We start from the raw sequence: 21,366 nt of genomic DNA on the forward strand, positions 1-21,366 counted from the left end.
AACACTATGGGCATAATCTTTCATACAATGACTTGCAATTTGTTTTAGATATTTTTAATCTTCATGTCGGAAGATTTCTTCTTCATTCTCTATGTACCAAATTTATGGCTCATTCTTCATTCCAAGTCATTTGATTTCCATCTGTCAGCTGCAATGCCTTAGCTCTGAGGGGCACAGTAGTATAACAAGGTCAATACAATGGAGCAGATATGCTGTCTCATTAAAAATGGAGATAAGGCAGTTGACTATGCCTCCTTACCCATGAAGGCTTGCTTTCAAAATAGTCTTTTAATGGGTATACATGCAAGAATCAAATCCTTGGTGGCTTAAGTTCCTGAAGCCATCATGTACATTTGTATAGGGAAAAATACAGCACATTGCTTGTGATGTCTGGAGATACCAGACATAAAGGATCAGAAATATTCTTGTCTCTTGGTGCCTTGGCATGATAACTACAAAAATGCAGTAGAAATTAATTTAGCTTTCTAAACCCAACTTTCCTTAATTGTGCATCCTATCAAGGTTTACAAAACCAAACTTAATGTCAAATAAGGACAAACATTGACAGCAGAACAGCAGAAATGTTGAACATGAGGGAGGATGGAATTGAAGGTTTGGCCAAAGACTCATATAAAGCACCAGCACCATCACAAATCTGATGGGCCAAATGGTCTGGTTCATTACTATAAGTTCTGTAAAATACTTGGAGACCTGACTGAAGAAATGGAAAAGCTTTCCAATGGCTTATCTATAGAAGATTCTGAATTGGGACTGCACGTGCCTAACTAAAAGTAACCTGAGTATTGACAAAAATATAAATTGGAGTATCAGTGTCTCATTGGCATTAAAAATATCTGCCTAATGTTACATCTGAAGTTTCTATGCTGGCCAGATTTCATATTTAATAGATACATAAAAATGTACTTCTGACTCTAATAGGTAATTTTATATTGAGCTCTGGTAAAAGTGGAGATCACAGATGTTTCTTGCAGTCTATCTGTTCAGCTGATATACACACACCTTCTGTTCGTGACTCTGGTATATGTATAAAGATAGCAGATGAAGTATTCCAACAATGTTGCCTTACTACAACCAGCAACCATTCACATTTAACAATATGAAAATGACTACAGAAAATGAATTGCTTGTATATTTCAGGTGGTAGGGCAAATTAGTAAGGTGATTAAGAAAGTGTGTGAGATACTGGACTTTGTAAATAGGGATTAACAAATAAGTCATGCTAAACCTTTACAAATTACTGATTAGACCTGGGCCTGAATATTGTGTGCAATCCTGGAAAATCCATTTAAAATAAAGTCAAGGCCTGGGAAAACTTAGAGGGGAGGTGTACCATCATAAGAATAACTTCACTGGGTGAGGAGACTGGTGAGGCTGGGATTGTTCTTCAGAGATAGAGAAGCTCAAGTGGACATCTAATAAAGGTATTCAAAATCGCAAAGGATTTTGCTGGAACAAGAGAGTAACTGCTTCCTCTAGTGAGTGCGACAGTAATCAAAGAGGGAAAAGGAAGACTTTTTTCGACATTAAGGATGATTAAGGTCTAGAATATGTGACCTGAAAGAGCAGTGGAAGCTGGTTCTACAGTTACTTACAAAAGGCAATTAGACATGTACTTTGAAATTATTCCACTAAAGGAAATGGATTACATGGAGGTATTTTATTTCAAAATGTGGTTGTTTAACTCTGGGAAATTAATTGGTGGTTCAGTTTTTTCATTGTAGAGGGCACTCATCTAACAGGCATGGAGGTTTGGAGATGTTAGTGTCTGCTTCATAAATGGTAGAGGTCAATCAAATGGGCCAGGAATGAGGTCGGCTAGCAAGTAAGGTAAATGCCTTTGTGCTAATCACCTCTGTGAACTTCAATCAAAGGGCAAAAATTGTTACACAATTCTGAACAGGTTGTAGTAAAAAGTCAAAGAAATAGCACAAAGTAGATGATGCTTTTCATTTTCAAATTCAGTTTTCGCATGAATGGTAAAGTCATCACCAAATCTGCCTCTACCCCCATCAATTACTGAAACTTGAATTGCACTGGAGAAGTGATTTGACTTCAAAGTGAATTGATTTGCTAAGTGCAGTCGTTGCTGCCAAAAAAATAGCCTGTAGAATTAATGGCTACTTTTGTTGAGCTTTGTAAATTCAAAAGGAGTTTTCTGATTTTGGCATTGGTTCAAATCTCATTGTATTTCTGCTCCTGCTGACAATGAGACAGTTCAAAACTTCATGTTTCAACAGATTTGTTTTTAATGATGGTACTTTGCATAGGTTATGCTGAGGTAAGAATGCCCCCCAACCTGGAAAGAATGGCTGATTTCAGTCAGTTCAGAGTGCAGAGTCTTCCATCATTCCTTTCTTCTGCCGAGCCCAATTCCAGTAACTCACGGCTCACTGCTCCTCCACCGCTGAGTGCTCCTACTAAAAGCTCTTGCTTTGCCTAATTCAATTGTCCTACGTAAAATCAACAACCTATGCTTAACACATCAAAGGAGCAGTTGATAATTTGTGGCGTACATACAAATGAACACCAAACCACATACAGGTTATTCAAATCACTGACATTTTAATTTCCTGTTAAATTTCTCTTGTTTAAATCAAAACTATTGTGTATGAATAGAGAGAAAATTGGCAATTCCCTTTTAGTTTATTCACTTCTTTTCTCTCCCCTAATCTTCTCACCTCAACAATTCAAAGCTGTGACCTTTGGTTACCAAAACATTTGCCAGAACCTTCTCCTTTATTCCTCATAATTTTAAGTGCCTCCCTTTGGTCCTTAATCCTTCTTCATCTTCCCTAGCCTCATGAAAGTGGTTGCAAAGCATTTTGGCTGCTAATACCTCATCAAACACTCACTTCTAATAACAATAGCTGTTAAGTAGTGAATGCGACATTGATCTCAATTTCATGGATTACTTAAAGGGAAAGTGACCTCTTCTTGAGTGTTGTTGCTGGACCTGTGAGGAGGACCTCTGGAACACTGGGACTGCTGGGGTAGAACAATAGCACAACCAATAGAGCTGTTGCCTCACAGCTCCAATGACCCAGGTTCCATACTAACCTCAGGTGTTGTCTGAGTGGAATTTGCACAATCTCTCTGTGACTGTGTGGGTATCCTCCAGGTGCTCTGCTTTCCGTCCACATCTCAAAGAGCAGGTTGGTAGATTAATTGGCCAGTGTAATTTGCACTTCATGTGTAGTGAGTGGTGGTGTTGAGGCGCACAAAGGTGGATAAATCCCCGGGGCTTGACCAAGTGTATCCTAGGATGTTGTAGGAAGCAAAGGAAGAAATTACAGGGGCCCTGGCAGAGATTTTTGTACCTTCCTTAGCCATGGGTGAGGTACCAGAGAGACTTGAGGGTGGCTAATGTTGTGCCTTTATTTAAGAAGGGCTGTAAAGACAAGCCAGGGAACTACAACCTAACATCAGTGGTCGGAAAGTTACTGGATGGGATTCTGAGAGACAGGATCTATCTGCATTTGGAAAGGGAATGACAAATTAGGGATAATCAGCATAGCTTGCTTTGTGTGTGGGAAATTGTCACATGAATTTGGTTGAGTTTTTGAAGAGGTGGCCAAGAAGATTGATGAAGGCAGGGTTGTAGACATTATCTGCCCGGACTTCAGCAAATCTTTAGACAAGATTCTGTGTGGTAGGCTGGTCCAAAAGGTTAGATCACATGGGATCCAGGGTGAGCTAGCCAGTTGGATGCAAAATTGGTTTGGTGGAAAGATTTTAAGAGTGTGGTGGTAGAGGTTTGTTATTCAGATTGGACACCTGTAACTAGGGGTGTGCTGCAGGGATTGGTGCTGGGTCCACTGGTTTTTCCATATATATTAATGATTTAGATGAGAATGTCAGTGGCATGATTTGTAATTTTGTGGAAATGACATCAAAATTGGTGGTGTGGTGAACGGTAAAGAAGGTTGTCTAAGGCTACAACAGGATCCAGATCAAATAGGAAAGTGGGCCAAGGAATGGCAGATGGTATTTAACTCAGACAAGTGGGAAATGATGCATTTTGGGGAGTTAAATCATGGCAGGACAGACACAGTAAATGGCAGGGCCCTGAGGAGTGTTGTAGAACAGAAAGACCAAGGGGTACATGTACATAATTACCTGAAAGTGGTGAAACAGGTAAACAAGATATGAAGAAGGCATATGACATGCTTGCCTTCATCTGACGGAGCACTGAGTACAAGAGTTGGGATATCACGTTACGGCTGTATAAGATGCTGGTGAGACTGTCCCTGGAGTATTGTGTGCAGTTCTGTTCGCCATACTACAGGAAGGATGTGATTAAGCTAGAGAGGGTGCAGAAAAGATTCAGAAAGATGCTGTTGGGACTGGGGGGTTTGAGTTATAAGGAGAGACTGGATAGGCTGCGACTATTCTCCCTGGAGCGTTGAAGGCTGAGGGGCAACCTTACAGAGGTTTGTATAAACATGAGAGGTATAGATAAGATGAATTGTCAATCTTTTTTCCAGGGTATGGATTTAAAGGGGAACTGTGGGGCAAGTTTTTCACACAGAGGGTGGTGGGTATATGAAACGAGCTACCAGAAGAAGTGGTAGAGGTGGGTACAATTACAACGTTTAAAAGGCATTTGGACAGGTACATGGATAGGAAAGGTTTTGAGGAATATGGGCTAAATGCAAGCAAATGGGACTAGCTCAGGAAGACATTTTGGTCAGCATGGACAAATTGGGCCAAAAGTCCTGTTTCTGTGCTCTATAACTCCATGAGAAGCTGGGGATGGGGGGAGATTTGATGAGATTGTGGGGAAGAATAAAGTGAGATTAGTGTAGGTGGGTGCTAGATGGTTGGTGTGGACTTGGCGGGCTGCAGGACCTGTTTCTGTGCTGTGTAACTCCATGATCTTTACAAGACTTCACCAACACTCAAAAATATATTTATTACAGGTATCCTCTGAAGACTTAACCTAAAATAAGTAATGTGCTATGATGCTGGAGGAATTCAGCAGGAAAGGCAGCATCTGTGGAGAAAAGCAGGCAGTCGTTTTGGGTCAGGACACTTCTTCAAGACTCTGCCAGGGTCCTGGCCCAAAATGTTGACCACCTGCTTTCCTCCACAGATGCTGCCTGGCCTTCTGAATTCCTCCAGCATCATTGTGTTTTTCGTCTAGATTCCAGCATCTGCAGTCCTTTGTTTCTCTAAGTAATGTGCTATTTCACATTACGGGAGTCACCAAGGAAAAGAGATTGCCTAGTCAACGTTATCTTGCTAAGGTCTGCATTTGGTCTGGATGAGGAGTGGGAAGAAAACACAACCTGGTGCAGGAGAGTAGAACAAGGGGAAAAGTAGGGTGGGCTAGTGAAGGGAGAACACAAGAAGCAGGAGGAGACTGTGCAGCCTCTCAAGTCAGCTTTGATTTGGGACAGTCAGCATGGCTTTGTGCATGGGAAGTTGTGTCTGACAAATCTCTCGGAGTTCTTTGAGGAGGTAACCGAGAGGGCACTGGATGTTGTCTACATGGACTTTAATAAGGCCTTTGATAAGGTTCCTAATGGCAGGCTAATGTGGAAGGTCAGATCGCATGGGATCCAGGGCAAGATAGTGGATTGGATTCATAACTGGCTCAGTGGTAGGAGGCAGAGGGTGATGGTCGAGGGTTGTTTCTCAGACCGGAGGCCTGTGTCTAGAGCTGTGCCACAGGGGTCGGCGCTGGGACCTTTGTTGTTTGTAATTTATATAAACAATTTAGATGTGAATGTACAAGGCATGGTTCGTAAGTTTGCAGATGACACTAAAATAGGTGGGGTTATAGATAGTGTAGAAGATTATGAAAAATTACAGGGGTATCTTGATCAGCTGGGTATGTGGGCTGAGGACTGGCAAATGGCTTTCAATCTGGATAAGTGTAAGGTATTACATTTTGGGAGATCAAACCAGGGTAGGACTTATACAGTGAATGCTTGGGCCCTGGGGAGTGTTACGGAACAGAGGGACCTAGGAGTGCAATTGCATTGTTCAATGAAAGTGGTAGCACAGGTAGATAGAGTGGTGCAGAAGGCATTGGGTACGCTGGCCTTCATCAGCCAGAGCAATGAGTATAGGTGTTGGGAAGTAATGTTGCAGTTATAAAAGACATCGGTGAGGCTTCACTTGGAGTATCGTGTACAGTTTTGGTTGTCCTGTTATAGGAAAGATGTTATTAAACTAGAAAGAGTGCAGAAAAGATTTACCAAGATGTTACCTGGACTTGGGGCCCTGAGTTACAAGGAGAGGTTGCGTAGACTAGGACTTTATTCCCTGGAACATGGGAGATTGAGAGGTGACCTCATAGATATATATAAGATTGTGAGGAGCATAGACAGGGTGAAAACACACAGTCTTTTTCCCAGGGAGGGGGTGCTAAAAACAAGAGACCATAGGTTTAAGATCAGAGGTGAGGCATTTGAAATGGACATCAGGAGCAGCTTCTTCACATAAAAGGTGGTGCATATTTAGAATGAGTTGCCAGAAATAGTGGTTGAGGCAGGCACATTAGCAACATTTAAAAGCCATCTAGATAAGTACATGGATAGGAGAGGTTCAGAAGGCTATGGGCCAAATGCAGGCAGATAGGACAAGCTCACTGGGCAACACAGTCGGCATGGGTGAGTTGGGCTGAAGGGCCTGTTTCCCTGCTGTATGACTCTATGACTCTGAAATTTAATAAGTTGATGGCTAATCATCTATTGAGTCCAACCTCAAGCGCATATCCATTGATTCCCTTAGTGTCCAAATACGATAGATCTCAGCATCTATAGAGCATCCAAAGCCCTCTGGCAGAGGGAATTCCAAAGATACACAGCTCTCTGAATAGAGACATTTCTCTTTATCCCAGTACTAAATGACCAAACTTTATCCTGTCACGATGTCCCCCAGTTGTAGATTTTCCAACCAAAGCAAATTGCCTCTCAGCATCTACTCTTGTCGATTTCTCTGAGAATTAATGAATGTTTCAAAGAGATCACTTCTCATTCTTTTAAACCTGAATGAGTATAGCAGCAGCTCAGTCAAATAAGTCAAAGTTGCAACGGCGGCAAGGCAAATGTATCCTTCCTTAGATGAAAGGACCATAATGCTGCCAGGTATTGTCCCTATAAACTGATGTACAATTGCAGCAAAACTTCCTTACACTTGCTTGTTCAGGACGTTTGTCCTCCAACACTCGGAGCTCCAATACTGCATGTGAGAACCTTTGGGTTCCATGGTATTAAACCTTGAGTTGTGCTGCAATCCACTGAAAGCCATGTACGTCATTGGTAGAAGTGGGTTCAAGGAGCCTCACATTCTGTTCCTTGAAAGTTGCATCTGGTCACCTCTTGGGTGTTAAACCTGTAAGGGAGGGAGAAATACCTCTTTGGTCAAATTTGTTTAACGCCTGGTGGAGCTTCACCCATTTATTGTGTTCACAACCAGAACATGGCGACTCATTGCAAGCTGCTCTCTGCAGACCTACTCATTACTTTTATTATAATCGTTCTACACTTTTAAATTTAAATTTTATGTCACTTAATATTACTAATAATGTTCTTTTAAATCTTCTTACAGGGCTGGCGATCTTCCAACCTCCAAGAATGGATGAGATGGACTCTTGACCTCACAATCTACTTGCAATGCACTTCCCTGTAGCTGTGACACCTTGCTCTATATTCTGTTATTGTTCTTACCCTGTACTACCTCAATGCATTCTGTACTACCTCAATGCACTGTGTAATGAATTGATCTGTACGAATGGTATGCAAGACGAGTTTTTCACTGTATCTCGGTACAAGTGACAACAATAAACCAATATTACTGGATCCACTGACTTGTGCGCATGACAAATTTCAGTCCTCAGGTTTTTGGTTAGCACCTCCACGCGGTCACTTTGTGCTAAATCCAGAATTCCAGAACAGCCTATCTTCGTGAATACTGTATCCATTTAGTGCTTGTCTTTATCCTTCAGCCAAAATAACCCTTGGAGTCGCTTGTGAGGTGCTCCAGGTAACATCAGCCTTTGGACATCTTGGTCAATTGACCATTCTACATGTGTTAGACTGGATTTTGAAAAGTTGGCAGTCCATTCAAACCTTAATATGGATGAATTTCCAGGACTGGATAATTTCCACCCAAGGTTATGAAAAAGGAGAATATTACGGATGCATTAGTCATGGTTTACTAGAGCTCTCCAGGTTCAGTAACTGGGACTGGATAACTGCTAATTTCTCTCCAGTGTTTAAAAAGAAAGTTAAGTGGTGGCCAGATAACTCCATCTGTTCAGTCTAATTCCAGCTGTGGAATCTGTCATCAGGACACGTGCTGAGAAATTAAATGGCATCAGCTTGAGCGTGTTAAACTGTTGAGATGTGGTGCGTTACTCGCTAGGAAGTACACTAGCACACGAAGCCCAAGCGCTTTTCTGTACTATTTGTAGCTTGTGTAATGTTGGTTAGTATCACTTTAAAAATTGTATCATGACTGCTTGTACTCTGTGCACACATTGCAACAATATTTAGGATAGAATATTCCATAGACACTCTGGAGTTAATCTGCCGCCTGTGGGGAGTAGGCACTACTGTGGAGAAATGCTGCTTTACCCGGTGCAGGTTCAAATAACCAGCTGTTCTCCAGTGCCTCAATGCATGAATGAGAGAAAGGTGTGTTGCAGAATAGGGACTGAGGGGGTACAACATAAGCACATTACTTAAAGGGGGTCTACCAGAGGTAGGTTCCTAGGGCAGCATTCCACAGGCTGCTACTTGCTCAGTTAGGGTCTCCCTAAGGAAGGCTGAAGTAGGCCACACAAGCACTGTGAAGGCTTCAACCTTTATGTGCCTTGTGCTGTCTGCTGACCACACAAACCTGGGAGTGACATCCAGGCCGGTACTTCCACATTGTTAGAAGCCACTGTGAATTTCCAAGACAGTAATGCACCGAGGACTTCTGCAGCAGCATTGTGGACTTAGTGAACATCACAGTCATTCCTCGTGCTTACATTTTGTTTTTCATTGATTGGAACAAAAATATGCAGATGCTGAAAAGCAGAAACAAAAACAGAAAATGCTAGAAACACTGATTAGGTCAAGCACCATTCTAGAGGAGAGAAACAGAGTGCTACCAGTATTCCATTTGTCATCGAAATGAGCTTGCATAACATAACATAGCATAAACGTAATATAATAATAGCATAGCATAATATTAGTATAACATAAGAAATGTGCTCTGCTAATATGATGTTGCTATGTGATCCCAACTCAAGGCAAGAATAATTGAACACTTGATCAAAGAGAGGATCGATTTGTGGTGTCTGGGATGATTAACCACAGTGGATTTTTGAGGATATCACCAGCATTCTGTTGTACTGAGTTGCTTATTCAGGTTTGAGAATGATATTGCCATCCTTAATCATAGACCAGGTAAAGGTAAAGGAACAGGAAGGAATAAGCTAGATAGCCCCTCAAGCCCGTCTGATGTTCAAATAGCTCATGTTGAATTTGTATCTCTACTCTCTTCCATTTCCAATGATGCCGCTACTTTACAAAAGTCCATTATATTCAGTCTTGAAAGTTCAAATTACTTCGCCAGAGAGAATTCCAAATTCCGCAACCCTTTCGTACTTCATGATTTCACTCCTGAATGATTTAGTTCCCATTTTAAGTTTGTGCCCTTGATCTGACCTGAGATCGCAGTATGTTAAGCGTTTATGGAGACGTGATGTATTAAATGTCTTGCTCTGGGCACAATGTCATGAATGACAATGCAACACAGCACTGAGCTGGATTAAGGCTGTGATTAATGTGGAGGAGAATATCTGCAGTCAACAATAATAACAACTAAGGTTTCATAATATCATGACCAGCTATCTTGGTGGCATTGCTGTTTGGAGCCAAGTAATCTGATTCTACTTCATTTGACTCTCTCAGTTAAGAAACCTTCATTTATTTCACAGTTTCTTCTTGAATAGAAGGTTATGTGAGTAAACAAGAAGTAAATAAGAACACATTTTGAAGGGGAAATTAGAGCATCCATCAATATCTGGGAGATGAATGTTGAACAGTAAGTGGTAGATAATTCTGATAAATTTCCAACATAATCTCCCATTACTTTTCAATAGTTTTCTCAAACTATATCATGTTTAAACTTAGAAAAAATTAGGAGTGGCACTGTGGATTCTTCGCTTAAATTTGAGGAAGTTTGAGTCCATTCATTCAATATTTTCATATGATATAGATCCCTTTTCAATAATCTTTGAACTTAGAGGAGTGGAGTTGACGACATAATAATGCTCTTTGTTTATCAAGAAATGTCAGTCCAGTTTTTATTTCTTCTGAAATTTATTTCTAGTTTGTTTCGTTTTATTACTTATAACTTTTTTTTTCAATTTGGGTTTTTTTATATAATAAATCTTTGTCTTTCTCGTTCTGATTTTTTTCGTAATATGTTCGTTTACTAAGAAACCGTGGGGCTTAGAATATATATTTTTTATTCTTTATGACTATATATGTCATGATTGTCCTCCCGATCTCTTTGTATTACGTATATAATTACCGATGTTATATGTATTATTCTGTATTAATTTGAAAATCAATAAAAAGATTGAAAAAGAAAGAATTTCCAACATAATTAGTAAGTATATCAGTGAACTTTAGTCTCTTCGGCATTCATTGCAGTTTTCTTTGAATTTTTATCCTTTTACTGGGATGTTAAAATTTTCAAACATCCAAAATCTAACACACAATTTGCTTTTTCATTTATGTTGAACGTAAGCAACATTCCAGGCATTGTAAATTTATTCCCTGCAAGGTGGTCTTATCCTGGATATCAGCAGCCACTCATAGGTTCAAAGGAAATTAATGCATAGAATTCAAACCCGATGCATTAGCACCACTTGCTGAGCATTACCATGCCATTGAAACTGGACAAAAGGTAATGTGTAGTGCATTTCATGCTGGAGAGGCTTGAATTATGGTTTAATAAGAAACACATCTTCCTTCAAATTAAAATAAATGATCATTCCACTATCTTCACTATTTTCAATGCTGACTCCATTCCGGAAGATATACAGTATTTCCATTTTAATTCTTCTGGGAAAATCACTTTGATGGTTTATCTGCTAATTTGATCAGGCATGCTTTCTTTACTGGGAATGTTGGAGAAAATAGCATAATTGATGACCCAGTTCACAGTTCAAAACTGGTCCCTTAAACAACGATTTGATTATTTCTTCATAAGTTCAATAGGTATCAGTCTGCACCGAATCATCTCACTCTTGTTTTCTAGTGAGACAAAAATGTTATGGAAACTGAAGCTGGCTTAATAAATGAACACTGTGAGCTCTGTATGGAAAAATACCATTAAATGTGTTTTTATAAATAAATATGAATCACAGAATTCGCAGATTGGCTTTAGCACAGAAGCAGGTCATTCAGCCTGTCGAGTTTATGTTGTCCTTATGTTAGAGAACCCAGGTACTCTCACTCTGTTACCCTCTCCGCATAGCCCTACAATTCCTTCTTTTCAAAATGTATCCAGCTCCCTTTTGAATGCAGTAATTGTATCTGCCTCCATTAATATGCTTGGTAATGCATCCCACATCCTAAGCACTTGTTGCATAAAACAAATTACTCATGTTAGTTTTGATTCTTTTAAGATGAGATGAGATTTCTTTATTAGTCACATGTACATCAAAACACACAGTGAAATGCATCTTTTGTGCAGAGTGTTCTGGGGGCAGCCCACAAGTGTTGCCACGCTTCTGGCGCCAACATAACATGCTCACAACTTCCTAACTCGTACGTCTTTGGAATGTGGGAGGAAACCGGAGCACCAGGAGGAAACCCACGCAAACACAGGGAGAACGTACAAACTCCTTACAGACAGCGGCCGGGATTGAACCCCGGTTGCTGTCACTGTAATAGCATAACGCTAACCACTACACTACCGTGCTTGTGTACCAGTGTACTACCAGTTGTACTACCAGTTGTGCTACCAGTGAAGAATGACAAGTACTTCACCACTGAGGTCTGGTTTCCCTTAGTTATATAACTGATGCCTGAAGTGAAGATAATGCACATGGAATTTGGTAAACATGCTGCAAGTGTTACAATGACATGATACAATTTTGTGTTAACCAATTATTTGTTCAATGAAGAGGGTCTTTTAGGTAAATAAATAGGTATAGAAATTATTTTATAGTCCTAAGGCACGAAATAGAGTGTGCAAAGGAAAATAGGTAGTTCACAGGCCCCAGTCATGTGAGAGTGGTGGGAGAGAGAAAGTGGTGGGGTAACCGGTGCGGGAGAGTATGGGAAATCGTGTTGGTCATGAGGGAAAAATAGCTTAGGAAGAAGATGAAATTCAAGAGTTGGGTTTGCAATCTGGTTTTGGGTGTGAGTTGTCACTGGGGTTAGGGTTTGGATGTCCAAGGGAGATTGATCCAAGGGATATCTTTAACTTGAAGAGAATATACCAGAGGCTAGTTCCCACATCCAGACTTTGGCAGGGGACCTGCTCATTTAGGTTGCCTTTAACTAAAGGGGAAAACAGGACTTGCATGTGTTCTGAAGAACAGCTTCCGCATGAAGGGACTGTGACAACAAAGGGGTTATGCCGGCACGCTTAAAAATTACAGGTCTGCCACATTAATTGCCACAGGGCATATCTGCCTGGCTTTGTGCATTAGTGCCAGATGCACATAAGACTTGGAAAGAAAAATACAGACTTCGCAATCCACGTTGCACTTCTCCAGCTTTCATTATCAAGTAACTTCTCACAGAAATTCAGATGTATGGTGATCATAAATATTGTGCTACATGGTGCCATCATGCTCTGTTAGGTAATAAAATACACTAATCCATTATGATTTTCACAGAGTTAGCCAATTCATCAAAGCTCCATTTCTCCCAAATCAAAAATCAATATTTGCGTGATGTAATAATATTGATTCAAAAAGAAAGATTAGTCAATGCAAGCCTAGAAATTTGGATCAATCTGCACACATTTTTCATGCATAAATGGCACATAAAAGTGGTTTAACTCAAAGGATTGATTGCGTGAACTGATCTAGGTGAAATTGTGCCCATCAAGAAATTGATCCATGCACTTCTGTGTGTGATTCCCACAGGCACACTGAGATTTTCCTGGCATCAGTCATGCATCTAATGATACACTGCATGTGTCCTCTCTTACTAACATAAATTGGAGCACATTGCACAAGATTGGTAGTCAGACATAAAGTGCCTGCACTGTGACATTACTCTCTTGCACACACCATCTGCCAGCCTTAGTTTTCAGTGCTTACGATAATGGAAACTGGTTTTCCCTTTCCTGTTCGCAACCTTATTTTACAAATCACATCACAGCTGCACGTGCATTCTCTGCCCCCTTCATCATCCCACACCTCACAGTGGTGTGAGGGCAGTCAACAGACCCATTGCATGGAGCAGTGCCCACACAGAGGAAATTGTTCTTTTCCTATCTCTCACATTTTGCCTCACCTCCATGGCAGCCTTCAATGCAGCTGCTCTGTGGCTTCCATGGAGGGAGCTTCTCTATGGCCTGAAGATTTTCTTAGCAATCAGCATGGCAATGGCATGGCAGCTGTGAGCTCTTCATGCAGCTGCCGATGGGAACTGCACAAGTCCTGTTTCAGCACATGACTCTGCGTGCCAACTGCCATAGTGCCGTTTTAACATGTTTTTTGCCCGATTTCATTGCTGTGCATTTCATAGTTTTAACATGCCAGAGGAGGGAGAAATCTAATTCCAAGACAAGCCACTTACTACCATAAGTTGTAGCTGGTCTCTTTTGACAGTTCATTGCATTGTGCTTACAATACATGTCACAGACACCTGGACAAAACTGAGGAGGATGGGGGGAATCTGAGTGTTAGGTCTTTGTTTGAGAAGTTGTCATGGTGTGAGTGGGGAGGGGGGAATGGTTTGTGGGGAGTAGACTAGCGCAAGAGAAGCCCAATGCTTCCTTGAGAACTCCAGAGGAACACTTTCACCTCCTCTGATCTGAGGGAAATCTGGAAAATAAATGTCAAACTTAACTATTTTGGCATCTTCTTATTCTGAATCCAGCTGGTTTTACCTTATGAGAGATGGGATCTAAATACAAGCACCATCACTCCAGCCCCAACAGATCAGGTCTCTAACTGATTTTCCAGACCAGGAACTGATGACAAATTTGGACACAATCTACACACTCAGAACAGGAGCCCAGTTCCTTCTAGTTTCTACCTTGCTCACCTGCTCAAGTGAGTGGGTTCTTATTTGGACTGGGATTGAGGGTACATGCTCAATGGGGGCAAGTGACTCCCATTATTTTAACTGCCTTCTTTCTGGTGGGGAGGGCAGTTAAATTTGGGCTTCTGGTGACTTCAAAGGAGAGTTTTCTTTCCTTTCAGTTGTTAAAAATTTCAATTTTTCTGGCTGAATGTCTTTCATGTGGATTCACTGAGATAAATGGAGGAAACACCACATCTTCTCCATTACAAGTTTAAAATGTTTGTCTTGTAGTTTTACTAAAAATTGAATATAAATATTGTGCTGTGGTAAGTGCAGCATTTCTGCTTTACAAACCTTTTCTTCAACTGAAGGATCTTTAAGTTCTTTAAGTTTCACAATTCCAGAATCTGCAATTGTTTTGCTCCAAGAACTGAGTTCTCTTGAAAGATCCTTGAAGTTGATACAATTATTTTCAAGGATGGTCAGGGTTTTCTGAAATTTGGTCCAGACAACTTTTCCAATGAAGAGCCATACCATTCTGTTCGGGAAGATGAACGATCTCAGCTAAATCAAAATGAAGCTGGTACCTTCTGGACCTGTACTGCTCGATACTAACCACACATTCTATCAGATAATGAGAATTAGCTTCCTTGGACTGCAGAGTGAAGAACTGGAGAGTATAGACTCAAAACAGTGGATCAATCAACAAGAACTGAAAATAAGTGTCCTCATACAACAGTTCTTTGGAATGCTCTGCACTTGCGGGCTACAACATAAGGCCAAGAAAGATTGTTTTACTCCCTGGAAACCAAAGTATAATGGGATTGAATGGAAATGGACATGAGGCCAAGTATTATTGATTGTCAGAGGGTGCATATAGCCTCCTCCTCGTTTTTTTTTATTGTTCTTATACCTCCAATGACCTTCTGAGCAGTCAGGTAAGCTCTAGAATCAATCTTAAATTGTGCATTGCATTTATACTACATGACAGACAATATTATAAATGTGAAGAGTTGTGTTATGAGAAATTGGTTTGACAATGGTCAAAAACACTATTTCACTAGATTGTACCAAAGTAACTTGGTGAATTGGAAGAGAAAGGAATTTGCTGTGCATTGCATACAGTCACTGAGAAATTGGGATCATTTGTGCTTTTTGACCACTACAAGGGTGAGGTGAATCATTCTGGATGCCATGTAGAGTCATAGATAGAGTTATAGAGTCATATACCACAGAAGAAGGCCCTTTGGCCCTCCATGTCTTTACCAACTATCAATTAACTATCTATGCCAATCCCATTAACCAGCACTTTATCCATAGCCTTCTACGGCAATTCAAACGTTTGTCCGGATGCTGCTTAAATTTTCTGAGAGAATCTGTCTCCACCACCCTCAAATCCCACCATCCTCGTATCATCCCCTTTAGACCTCTTACTCCTCACAAACTTATGCCCTCTGGTCTTAGACAGCCTGCCATGGGGAAGAGTTTTTACTCTCTATCCTATCTGGGCTTCTTACAATTTTGCGTATCTCCATCAGATCCCCACACAGCTTCCTCTGCTCCAAGGAAAACAAAGCCAGCCTATCCATTCTCTCATCATAACTGAAATGTTCTATCCTGGGCAACATCCTGGTGAATCTCCTCTGCACTCACTCCAGTTACTGCGATGTCCATATACATGGTGAATATTCACCAGGGAAGACTGTACATGATATCATTTAATTGCAATGTTGATTCCAGCTCATGGCCTTCCCTTATCTTCTGCAACGCATGTTCAGCAATAGGAAGGACTCTCCAACAATACAATTTTAGTGGCTTATCCAGCATTAGCTGTACAATTCCTGGCTGCTGCTTTTGATTCTACAAATGCTCTCTATATTGTTATCAAGTTGTAAAGTTGTTTTGGGAGCAGTGTGGCATGTAATGGAAAGCTTTTCCTTGGCTTCATGGGTTTTGCACAAGCCAAGTAAGATAAGATAAGATAAGATAAGATAAGATAAGATAAGACAAGACAAGATAAGATAAGATAAGATATCTTTATTAGTCACATGTACATCGAAACACAGAGTGAAATGCATCTTTTGCGTAGAGTGTTCTGGGGGCATCCCGCAAATGTCGCCACGCTTCCAGCGCCAAAGTAGTATGCCCACAACTTCCTAACCCATACGTCTTTGGAACGTGGGAGGAAACCGGAGCACCCGGCAGAAACCCACACAGACACGGGGAGAACATACAAACTTCTTACAGACAGTGGCCGGAATTGAACCCGAGTCTCTGGTGCTGTAAAGCGTGATGCTAACCGCTGCACTACAGTGCCTGCCCTATGCCATTGTCCCCAGATGTGGGTGTGTCAATTGACATTCCCCTCACTGCAGGATGACTGAGAGGTCACACAGAAGGCAGGCAGAGAAGGTGAAGAGGGTGAATGAGAGGTGGTAGAATTATCAATAGGAAGCCACTTCTGCCCAGTGTGTTCAAGGATCTATTCTCTTACATGAACCCCAGCAAGGAACAATGTGTTAGCAAGACACAAGTCCAGCCTTAGAGTCCAGCATTGTCAGTGGCTGTCAAGATGATTGTAATTCATTTGCCTCACTTGAGACTGGAGCTGAAGATTTTTGCAATAAATTGCAAGTTCCCATTATCTGTTGCATAAGGGAGGTCGCTATTCAGGAAAAGATAATTACATGACATTACCTCAGTGGGTGGAAAGGGGGAGCTGATGTCTTTGCTGGGGCGCTGATGTCTGCATACGTCACTTTGTGGGTGTCTTATGTCAACTCTTCCCTTTGGTGGAAGTGAAAAGGATTCCACTGCCTTAGCATCCAGTTAGTCAATGAGCTAAGGCAGTGGATCATGCAGGTCAGTGCTCAGTATCCTATCAACAGCTGGGATAACTCCACTCCAGTCACCTATGTCAGTCAGACTTGGGCCACCATGGTAGACCATAGGGCTGAACTCATGGCTTTTGACTCCAGGGCACAACCCAGGCATAGAATGAGAATTAGCTTCCCACTTAAAATCAGGGCAGAGCTTTGATGTGTGGCAACAACATGCCTGGCTTGTGCCGGAGGACCTTTGGAGGAACAATGACAAGATTTGTGATAGTTTTCCATCATGACCAGGTCAGTCGGCAGAGAGGAGGCTGCAAAGACCTTGGATTGGAGAGGCCCAAAGGGTGGCCCATAGAGCACATGCCCCTACCCTTGGGGCAGCCCCTCAGGAAACTTGCTAACCTATTGGACGACAGATTGCTAGAATACTATAAAAACCTGCAACCCCTTTGCACACGGCAATCCACAGCTGTTTGTATGGTTTACACTGCAGTGGAAGCTGCAAAGTTGGCCAAGGGACCTACATTAGGCTTGAGTCGATAGGTATGTGAACAGCATTGGCTTTTGCTTACATGATGCAAAAAATCAGTCCTATGCCCTGCACAAAACCCAATGCCAGGTTAAAGCTGGCTTCCTCCACATGCCTTGACATTAAGCGCAGGTTTCCAGGCACTTCAGTCTATACACCCTGCATTTCATTGTGCATAGCCATCAATCTTCCCTGTGGTCTGTGCAATCAATGTTCTCATCTGAGTCCTTTGCAGCAGAATCTGTGTGCAGTTTCACTCTGTAGTAAGCTGGTACTGGCTTTGGCTTTGTCCATGTCTTGATCGTGGACTACTCATGCCAGCGTGTGTCAGCAATGTGAGTAACTGAGCTTGTGGCTGCAAGTGAAAGATTGATGGTAATTTATCTTTAACATCACTGTCAATTGCAATTCGTCCATTTCCTGGTGAGGACAGAGTTCTTGAGTATCTGAAATGAAAACTGCATAAAGTGCTGTATTTGTAGGCTCTTTCATGTTACTGCATGAATTAGCAAATAAGCAAATATCGAGCTATCAACACAACATCTTTTAATGAAGCAATCTCTCAAATAAACAGCAAGGACTCCTGGAACAATGTATTAAAGGTACACATGGCATATTCAGTCCTTAAAGATGCACTTCTACCTTTCTATATGTTATGATGCTTCTATTTAAAAAAAAATACAAGATATTAATTACATATTTGAAATATACAGTTGTAAAAGTAATTGACTAAGTATCTCTTGTCTCTTCATTTGTTGAACTCTTCACTGAAAGCTGCACTTAATATCTCTGAATTATCTAGTCCAGGCTCTATTAATTTTCGTGCATCATTTCGATAAGTAGTCATTATATACATCTGGTCTCATATCCTGTCTTACAAAGTGAGAAGGAGGATTCAAAATCACTGCAATGGTTTTAGAGCCATCAAGCTGTAGACAGATACAGCACACAAAAATATGCTTCGGCCCACAAATCCACACAGACCATCAGTCACCCATTTACGCTAATCCTACACGAATCCACTTTATTCTCTCCAGATCCTACCAGGAGAAATTTACAGTGGCCAATTAAATCTGTGCATCCTTGGGATGTGAGAGGAAACTGTTAACACTGGGAATCCTGCTCTGTCACACGGAGAACGTGCAAACTCCACGCAGAGCATACCTGAGGCCTGGATTGAATCTGGTCACTGGTGCTGTGAGGCAGCTGCTCTATTAGCTGCACCACTGTGCCGCTATGTCTTGGCTTGGTCTGAGCCGCAGCAAAGGCTGTCTCAATAATGGCCTGTACTGCTTCCTCCATAGGGTTCATGACACAGTTGCGTGTCTGGCTCTCTTCAACTTTTCCCACTGCTTTTAGTTTTGCCACCTTGTCCTGGAAGATAAATGTAGTTCGGAAGTGAGTGTTGTGCAGAACTGTTTGACGATGGTTGAACAGTTTGTGCCAGGTGTGAATCTAGGCCTTACGATAATGATAAATGATGATAATGTGGCAGCCTGCACATGTGGGTCTTGAACCGCCATTGGGAGCCGCGGGTGGGGTGGACCTTCCGAGAACAATCAGACGTCACGTCCGCCCCGCAGGTCGCATTTGCCCATGGGTAGAGAGTTTCGCGCGCTTTTCTGTTCTTGGAGTAAAGAGTCTTGAGTTCAGCACCCTCTGCCTCCGTGTGTTTCTTCGGTAGCGCATAGCGTACGGCCACATTGGTGACCCCGACATTCCAGACGGCATCTGGAACCTGCGACTCAGCAACCAGACATGAGTTCGAGCAACTCGCACAGCGTGGTCTCTCTGAAGCTCCCAACTTTCTGGGCCACTCAGCCCCACGTTTGGTTCGAGCAGGCTGAGGCCCAGTTCAATATCAGAGACATTACAGCCGATGCCACACGGTACTACTACGTGGTCAGCGCGCTCGACCAGGACACGGCAGGCTGGATCATCGACTTCCTACACCAGCCACCAATGGAGGACAGGTACACTAAGATTAAGGTGCTCCTGATCCGTTCCTTTGGACTCTCCTGCCGCGAACGGGCCGTGTGGCTCCTACACATGGACGGTCTGCGCGACCGCATGTCATCCGAGCTCATGAACGATATGCTGGCGCTCATGGACGGCCATAAGCCGTGACTTTTATTTGAGCAGTTGTTCCTCGAGCAAATGTCAGAGGACATTCGCCTCCTCCTCGTGAGCGAGGATTTCAGCGACCCACGTAGGGTCGCGGCTAAAGCTGATGTCCTTTGGCAGAGTAAACAACGTAGAGCAGCCTCCATCGGCCTAGCCATGACAGCGTGGACCAAAGCCCGGGCCCTGCAATCGAAGCCATCGTGACCCGGGGGGAAAAGGACGAAGGTTCCGAACAATGGTGTTTCTATCACCAAAGATGGGGTTCAAGCACGCGCCCCTGCCGTCCACCATGTGTTTTTCCGGGAAATGCCAGGGCCAGCTGTCGCTAATGCCTCCTGTACCTCTGGGACCGACACTCTGGGCGGCACTTTCCTGTAGACACCGGAGCCGAAGTCAGCGTACCGCCCCCCTTGAACATGGACACTCGTAACACGGTCCCAGGCCCTGAGCTCACCGCTGCAAATGGCACTAGTATTTGGACGTACGGCTCACGAACTATCCCACTGCATTTCGGGTCCAGCCACTTCACTTGGACTTTCACATTGGCAGTGGTGTCACAGCCACTACTAGGGGCAGATTTCCTATGAGCCAACTGCCTCCTGGTCGACCTAAAGGGCCGGCGTTTGGTCCACACCGAGACGTTCCAGACTTTCCAGCTCAGAGAAGCCCAGCTACCGGCCGTCGACCTGGATTCCGTGACCCTCTCAGGTAACAAATTCGCCAGGGTGTTGGCAGAATTCCCCTCCATAGTCACCTCAAGCACTGCGTGCAGCACCACGTCCCCACGCAAGGACCACCACTGCATGCCCGAGCTCGCAGGCTCCCACCCGACAAGCTCCAACTCGCCAAGGAGGAGTTCCGTAAGATGGAAGAGATGGGAATCATATGCCGCTCGGACAGCCCGTAGGCATCCCCGCTGCACATGGTGCCCAAGTCCGCAGGAGGTTGGAGGCCCTGCAGAGACTACAGAAGGCTCAATGACGCCACAATCGCTGACCGATACCTGGTGCCCCACATCCAGGACTTCACGGCGAACCTGCACGGAGTGACCATCTTCTTGAAAATTGACCTGGTCAGGGGATACCATCAGATCCCAGTGCACCCCGACGATGTGCCCAAGACAGCCCTCATCACCCCGTTTGATTTGTTCGAATTCCTGAGGATGCCTTTCGGTCTCAAGAACGCTGCCCAAAATTTCCAAAGGCTCATGGACTCGGTGGGACACAGCCTGGATTTCGTTTTCATTTACTTGGGCGATATCCTGGTGGCCAGCAGTTCACACCAAGAACATGTGGCACATTTGCGTCAGCTCTGCCAACGCCTGAGCAACCACAGATTGGCAATCAACCTCGCGAAGTGCCAATTCGGGCTGACAGAGATTGACTTCTTGGGCCACAGAGTCAACCGACATGGCGCAGTTCCCCTACTGGACAAGGTCCAGGCCATCCGCCAGTTCCCCAAGCCCAGCACAGTCAAGGGCCTGCAGGAGTTCATAGGGATGGTCAACTTTTATCATCGGTTCGTGCCGGCGGCGGCACGCATCATGAGACCCTTGTTCAGCCTAATGGCCGGCAAGGCCAAAGAGGTGGCATGGGACGTGGATTTCACAGAGGCCTTCGAGCAGGCCAAGGAGGCGCTG

General features: G+C 43.0%; 1 long non-coding RNA gene across 2 annotated transcripts in view; it reads right to left on the reverse strand.

The window, feature by feature from the left end:
• Window positions 1-36: 36 nt before the first annotated feature.
• Window positions 37-21,366, reverse strand: part of LOC127568579 (uncharacterized) — a 49,356-nt gene continuing 28,026 nt past the window's right edge. For both annotated transcript variants that reach the window (XR_007956032.1, XR_007956033.1), the window contains exons 2-3: window positions 7,163-7,362; window positions 37-164 (exon numbers count right to left, since the gene is read on the reverse strand). This is a non-coding gene — a long non-coding RNA (uncharacterized LOC127568579). The remainder of the gene's footprint in view (window positions 165-7,162; window positions 7,363-21,366) is intronic.

Source organism: Pristis pectinata, chromosome 3 (genome assembly GCF_009764475.1).
Source record: "Pristis pectinata isolate sPriPec2 chromosome 3, sPriPec2.1.pri, whole genome shotgun sequence".
Taxonomy (NCBI): Eukaryota; Metazoa; Chordata; class Chondrichthyes; order Rhinopristiformes; family Pristidae; genus Pristis; species Pristis pectinata.